Here is a 6,011-nt window from a genome sequence, read left to right as displayed (position 1 = left end):
CCCCGCCGGGCGGGGGCCCGGGGCGCTCGTCCTGGGAAAGTGCTGGCACCCGAGCGGGGAGGCGACGGCCTGATGCAGGACGGGGGGGGTGTTTTACAGGGCAGGGCGCCGGCGCGCGTGGAGACGCCGGGGTCTGTGTCCCGCCGGGCGGGGTAGCCCCCGTGGCTGGCTCGGTTCAAAGCGTTCAGAGCGAAGACCCGGTAAAAGTGCACTTAACACACTAGGCTTTCAGGTATTTGTCCATTTGTTTGTTTCGTAACCTTCACGATCATAGTACGAAGTAGTGAAAAACTGATTTTTATTTTTTTTTGAGGCTGATCGAACAGAGTAGAGCAGCGACTGCCAAATAGCAAAATGGGGAGTGATGTTGTTACACGGGGAAAAAAAGAAGTATAGGAGTTGAACATCAAACGACTGCTGTTTATATATGTTGTTGCTTCATGTTTTTACTTAAAGCCTTTTTGTGGCTTTGGGCTTTGAACTCGCGCTCGTTCAGCTGTGCGAACGATGGTGCGGCTTAGCAGCCCAGCTGAAATCAAGCCATCTATGGCTCGTTATCAGCGTGTTCTAGCAGTAGTGTCAGTTTTTAGCCAGTAGCGTCAGAACAGTAAAAAGGGGACGCTTGGGTTTGTTGGTTTCTTTTACTTAGAAGTTAATTATGAAATTATATAAGCTAAACTCCGAATACAGTCTTATTTTCAAGTAAAAATTACCACTCAGGTCTTCTTACTAGCATGAATAGGAATAAAAATTTGAAGTCATGGTTATGTCAGTGTAGCTTGCATATCTAGACAAACTGTATGTATTGTGGGGATGGATCCTTTTCAAAAACAGATCACACAAGATGTATTTTCATGAGCAGTTCATTAATTTTGCCAGAAAAGATCTCTGATCGTTTCTCATGAAGGTATTTTCACATGAGAATTTCCGGAGGCATATGTGGATGAATACTTTAAAAAAAAAAAAAAAAAAAAAAGCCTTGCTCTTGAACTTCGTAGGTGCATTCCTGATGGAGGAGATTGTGTTCCCATCTTATGTTTTTCCTGTTTTCCACTTGCTGAACAATGCTGAGGAGCATAAAGCAGGATAGAACCAAAATAATAGTAACAGCCCTAATCTGAGTCAGATAGTGTTTTCCTCTGCCATGCGTCAGCTTCACTGGACCGTCCCTCAAGTACGTCCTCTGGATGGGCACGTCCACTACCAAAGCCAGCATGTTTACTGCATGGCAGTAGATTTTAACACTGTGTTTCGCAGAAATGCAATGACTGCAAATTTAAAATAGAAAAGAATTTGCGTGAAGATGAAAAAATCTTCCATTAGACCATTATGGTCAAACAGTAATTGCAAACTGTTGCTAACAATGAAAATTCATATTGATGAACTTGTTCCAACTCTCTGGACTTTTGTATCAACAGTGCTTTTAAAAAGATTGTTCTTTGGTTGTGTTGATGTCTTGTGTGTTTGTTGATGTAATTCAGTATTTCATGATGTGGTAAAGAAGATTACCTAATTAGACATAACATGACCCAATAATGAAATTTTCTACAGCTCTTGAGAAATTACAATGTGATTTTACATTTCCCTTACAAAACTCTTACAATGGGAAAGTTTGCCTCCTCCCCTATCAATTAAATTGCCTTTTATTATAGCAATATTACCAAGTAGAAGAATGCATTAATTACAAACCTAACTATCCACCGTTGGCTTTTTTTCATAAGAACAAAATCTTTCATTCAAAACTACCAACAGAGCAACTGCTGACCATAAATACATGTATTAATTGGCTGTATGGCCTTAAGAAGCAATCATACAGGAGAGATGAGGTTACGTGCTCCAGAGGCAAGAATGAGGTGCTATTACTGTTCAGACAGCTAGGAGGTTCTTGCAGCTAGTAAAAAAGATCAGACCATGAGAGGTCAAATATTAGGTATCACACTATGCATGCAGGTGTCCTATGGAGCTATGCTTTCTTTCACTTCAAAGTGCATATAGCCAATTTGTTTGGTGCCGAGCCAAAAGTAGACACGTACTGTGTCAGCAGGCTAGGTTTTTTGAGTAGAGGTCGGTCTTCGGCTGGAAAATTTTTAGTGGCCTGTAAGTAGGAAAGGGTTGAGAACCACTGTAACAGTAAGTGTGAATTTTTATAGAGCTGCTCCATTTATTGAAGCATGTTTAGTGGTGGTACTTGGCTTTATTTACCAATACAGTCAATGTTACTCTTTGGCAACAGTGTTCAGTTTAAGTGCTTAATGTGGCAGAGCAATTCTTCATTGCTTTTCCCTTCATGGAATTATGGCTAGCCAAAGATAGGGCTGAAAATGCACTAAGGTTATTTAAAAAAAAAAAAAAAAAAAAGATACTGTCTTGTAACCCAGTGTTTCTTGAGAGTTTATGATTTCAAAATTTCATATTAATTTCCCCTCTTTCTTTGGAGTCTTTGTTGATGTGTATGTAACCTGAAGTTGTGGAAGGAACTAAGGTGACAGTTCTGCAGTGACACGCTTTTATTGCCTCCTCTCAGAAAGTTTAGGAATCACAGGACAAGTGGAAGGAAGTTCTATCTGAATAGAGTAGGCAATCTGCTTTCAAGATTTTTTTTTTTTCCTGAATGGCTGGTTCTTATTTGTTTGTACTGTTATTTTTCTGCCTCTAGATTTTTTTCTGCTACCTCAAATTTTCAGAAAGAGGAAGACAAATGGAACTACATGATTCTTTGAACACGTAGAGATCATTCTGGTGTTACAGGTAATTATTGTATTTACTCAGTTCTAACAGTAAGTTATGCTACAAGGAACATAAATTTAGCCCACAAAGGTACTGGGTCTTCCTTACACCTGGAATTCTATCTTTCTTCTGTTACACATCTTGTGAGGGCTTCCTTCTGGTGAGTGTACACAAGCAGGAATTGACTTTGCTTTTGTGGACCTCACATACTAGTGTTTGGAACACTTTTATGTGATTTCATCACTTCTGCTCTTTATCAAAGCATGCTTTATAGAAGACTGTCGGTATTACTATAAAGTTCAATTTTAATCTTTTCAAAATACATGAGAAACCTCTAACTTTGAATCTTTTAATCTTTATAGGAAAACCAGGAAAAGTTGATACTGAATCTCTGAGAGAAAATACTGCTTTAGAGAAATGCTTATGAATAGAGGCCCACCAACTGCACAGTCAAATCTCATTACTCCAGTAATACTGACTGGCTTTCACTTTCTTTCATTTTTTTAGCAGGAAAGTAGTAGGACTGTTCAAAGCTAAAGTAATTTTCAAAGGGAATAGCTTTGACATTTGCACAAAGCAAAGTGATAAAAGAATGTTGAAAACCTGAATGCATGCAAGAATCTAGCTTTATCTGAACTCTCTGTAAAGTAAAATACTGCTGGAAAAAAATAGTCGTGAGGATGAGAAAACCAGTCCAATTAATTTAGGAATAGTAGGTTTTACTAAAATGAAAAAAATCTGCTTTCTTGACTGTGAGATCTCTCTGCCTTGGCAATGTTGATAAAGAAACATATTCCTTTATTGTCTAGAATTTATTCATGCCATGATACACATACAGAAGAGAGATGGTCTTTCTCACTGTTCGTGTCATCATCTGTCACATCACTGGCAATTTACCATATATATAACATTTTTAACAGTAGATGCTTTAATTTGTTCTGTTGTGTATTTTTCTACCTCTCTGGTTCTTGATAAACTTTTTGGCATAGTATAGTATTATTAATTGTATTTTGGGGGGCTGTAACCTTTGACTAGCTTTCCAGGAGCAAGAAATCTAGAGGAATGTTGCAGTTCTACATGCTAGAATAACAGGAAATCTGTTTCAAATAAATTTAGCCCAGAGTGATAGCTGAGCACCAGCTGCAGTGTCCTTCGTGGCTCTCTGCTGAGACAGTTCTAGCCTAGAAGTATACAACTCCTGAGACATAATTTTTATTAAGAGTGATGACAAAGTACTTGAGAATTCTGGGTGTAGTTATTACAAGGTTTTGCTTTTCTTTGGGCATTTTCTGTGGGTGGCCATCACACTCATGAGTTGAGAATCATGAGTTTGGGAAGTTTAGAGTTTGAGTCCATTGCCATCCTCTCATTTCTTTATATTGCTCCTTATTAAACTGTTGGGAGAAATTTCTGTATCCTTATTTTCTTTTGTATAGATGAAATATGAAAGAAATTTATAATTAAAATATTCACTTCCCTCCCCATTGGTGCACCAAAAGCTAACATGTTTTTAGTTAGTAAGGTGAGTATTTGGGCTAAATAAATTTCATTTTTATAAGCTTCTTATACTTAGAAACATATATCAAAATAGCACTTTAGTATTCCTATTTCTCTGGTTCCAAAGAAGAAAATGCTTGTAAGACACCTAAGGAGCTTGTTCCAAGTTTATGGTTGCCAAAGTGGTACAGACTTTGGCAAATAATCGGCAGTCAAACCACTGGCGCTAGCTATGGTAATCATCAGTACAAACCACAGGAGAGTACTTGGTGTTATATTAGTTCACCGTGCGTTTTCCTTCAATGCAGGCTTATATAACACCAAAACAAGAACCTCTTTCTCACTCTGCATTGCTCTCATCAATGCCAAATATTTTACTATTGCATAGCAGAATGATGCTTTTGGTGCCTGATGCTGCAAACTTAGTGCCCAGATGGAGGTTGGGAGCCACCTGCTTAAGCTTGATGTCTTCCTCTGTCTTTACTCAGGTCTAATAAATTAAAAGCATAGGGTTATAAAGAACATGAGAATGAAACTCAAACAAGTGTCGGTCGGTCTTCCTTCAGGTGCCTTGAGACTCAGCTCTCTCTACAAAGATAGTGACACGTTTTATTTATCCTTCTCCCTTGTCTGTTTAGAAGCCTTTCCCAGACAACCTGTTAACCCAACAGGATGATAATTAGAAAATTATTATCATTGAGTCGCATATATATGGCATCAAGCAATTGGGGAAACTGCCATACTTCTGGGAAAGAATAGGCTTTATTTAATTTGTGGTCATAAAGGATTGACCCCCAGTCAGGCTTTTTTTCCCTTTTCCTTTTTTTTCCATTTTTCAATTTCTTTCACTCCCCGGTCAGTCTATATCCCTGTTGGTATCTTCCACTATAGATGACATCAATACTTTTCTGAGCTTTAAAAATTATTAGAACTGCTAAGGTTCCCCAGAAATTACTTTGAGAACAGACTTTTTATTTTCATTATTTTGCAGTAGTTCAAAATGTGGTAGCTCCACTTACCAAAATAGCCGACCTCCTCCAGATTGTCAGAATTTTTAGACTTGGCCTGCACCTTTTTCTCTAGTGGTCATGGAGGTTAAAAAGAATTTGAAACAAATGCCAAAATGTACTCCAAAGAGGAGGAATTGAAAAGGTGGATCACTATGAGAGAAATCTTTATTCCTGTCTTACTGTAAGGTAGAATGACTAATTATCAAGCAGGGCTGCTGATTAATAATTATGTCTTATGGACTATGCTGGCATTTTTCCAGTGGACAAATTTCTGTAAAGTTGAGAGGTATTGATTTCAATCTGTTCAGAGGAATACTTTGCCAATTAATTACCTCTTCTGGCAATTCTAAGTGCAACTGATGTTAAAAATCCTGATGTCTTCCATAACAACAGGATACACTTTGAAGAATGATTTTTGATTAGTAACTTTTGATTAGTAACATCAGATGTTCAGAATTAGTGGAAAACTGTTCATAAAATTGTACGAGATGTTTTTGTAGAACAGTGAAATTTAAGGTAGAGCACTGGCTTCATCTCTTCTAAAATGTGTCTGGATAGACTTGTCCCACTGCCTTAGCTGATACCTTTGTCAAAATAGTCAATATGCACTCTATTGACTCTATTGAAAAGAACTTAATTTAAAACTTAATAAGAATTTAACCAACTTGCTTAAAATTTGCAATGCTTTCCAACTCAGGAAATTGCCACTTAAATCAACATTCTACTTTTATTTTGTGAAAACTCTTATGGCCCTGTATTACACATTCAGTGGTGGGG

The 6,011-nt window shown here is 37.8% G+C and overlaps 1 protein-coding gene across 1 annotated transcript in view; it reads left to right on the top strand.

The window, feature by feature from the left end:
- Window positions 1–2,663: 2,663 nt before the first annotated feature.
- Window positions 2,664–6,011, top strand: part of KLHL5 (kelch-like family member 5) — a 62,708-nt gene continuing 59,360 nt past the window's right edge. The window contains exon 1 of the mRNA XM_009332455.1: window positions 2,664–2,748. The gene's annotated coding sequence lies outside the window, so the exon portion shown is untranslated. The remainder of the gene's footprint in view (window positions 2,749–6,011) is intronic.

This window comes from Pygoscelis adeliae, unplaced genomic scaffold (assembly GCF_000699105.1).
Source record: "Pygoscelis adeliae isolate BGI_AS28 unplaced genomic scaffold, ASM69910v1 Scaffold59, whole genome shotgun sequence".
Taxonomy (NCBI): domain Eukaryota; kingdom Metazoa; phylum Chordata; class Aves; order Sphenisciformes; family Spheniscidae; genus Pygoscelis; species Pygoscelis adeliae.
The sequence above is the reverse complement of the archived record's forward strand: the minus strand, read 5'-3'. Positions and strand labels throughout refer to the sequence as shown.